Genomic DNA, 1,247 nt, shown 5'->3' on the forward strand with positions numbered 1-1,247 from the left:
GTAAAAAAAAAACCTTTGTAGGGGGTTTTAAACTCAAACCTCCCAGTAGGGGGTTTTAAACTCAAAACCCCCTGGTAGGCCTTAAAGTTGTGCTGGGGCAAGTGATGGTTTAGTATTAAAACTCACCTAAAAAAAAACAAAATCAAAGCTAAAAATAAACTCGACCCCCCCCCGGTAGGGGGTTTTAAACTCGAACCCCCCAGTAGGGGGTTTTAAACTCAAAACCCCCTGGTAGGCCTTATAGTTGTGCTGGGGCAAGTGATGGTTTAGTATTAAAACTCACCTAAAAAAAAACAAAATCAAAGCTAAAAATAAGTCACTAAATTCCGATCCCCCCCCCCCTGCGGGGGGGATTTCATTTCGGGGGGGGGGTTTGAACCCCAAGAACCCCCCCTGGCTACGCCCATGACCACAATGTCCAAACCTCGCGGACATAATTGAAAAAGATCTGATCAAAATATAACTCCATATACATATCTAATAAAGTATTCTTCACGGGCTCCAAAGGGAAATAATTTTTAAGGCAAAACAAAATATAAGAAAATTTGATTATTTCCCTTAGAGTATGTAGCAACCCTTGATCGATTATGGCTAAAATTGCTATGCCCTAGTAACTGATAAAGCCATTAATACTGGACTCTTCTAAGTAGTCATAACATTTAACATATAAAAATGTTGAAACAATGAGTGCGAAGAAACCAAATTAATAAATTTGATAACATATTTTTATGTCAATATGTCTGTGAGATTATTGAAAAACAAAGTGTATTTTACAGCAAACAAATTGATACCAAACTTTGTATCATGTCTATTGATGACCAGGAAGTACAAATAGGCCCTACCTAGTTCGGAGACAAATATACAAATGCTGGTCCAAATTATAGATTATTGACAATCTTTGATTATTTGATTTTTTAAAATAAAATTTAAAGAAAACAATGACACATTATTTTCAGGGCATGAGGTTCTGTGGTGTAGCGGTTATCACGTCTGCTTTACACGCAGAAGGTCGCGAGTTCGAACCTCGCCAGAACCTCAGAATTTTTTTTTATTTTTTTTTCTTTGTCGAAAAATTCACTTACAGTAGATGCCATTACAATTTGTGTGCAGACTAAGTGTTCTCTAACAATTTGTTCCCGAATTGATGGGTCCATTGAAATATTTTTAAAGTTTTCAAAGCTAAGCCAGAAGTTTGAAAATAAAAAGTTAAATTGATTAAAATTAACAAGAACAAGCAAAAGAAAAAA

The 1,247-nt window shown here is 35.8% G+C and overlaps 1 non-coding gene across 1 annotated transcript; it reads left to right on the forward strand.

Moving 5' to 3' along the window:
- Positions 1-963: 963 nt before the first annotated feature.
- Positions 964-1,036, forward strand: Trnav-uac (transfer RNA valine (anticodon UAC)). Its single transcript has one exon. It is a non-coding gene; the product is annotated as a tRNA-Val (tRNA).
- The last annotated feature ends 211 nt before the right edge of the window (positions 1,037-1,247 follow it).

Source organism: Biomphalaria glabrata, chromosome 8, assembly GCF_947242115.1.
Source record: "Biomphalaria glabrata chromosome 8, xgBioGlab47.1, whole genome shotgun sequence".
Classification (NCBI taxonomy): Eukaryota; Metazoa; Mollusca; class Gastropoda; family Planorbidae; genus Biomphalaria; species Biomphalaria glabrata.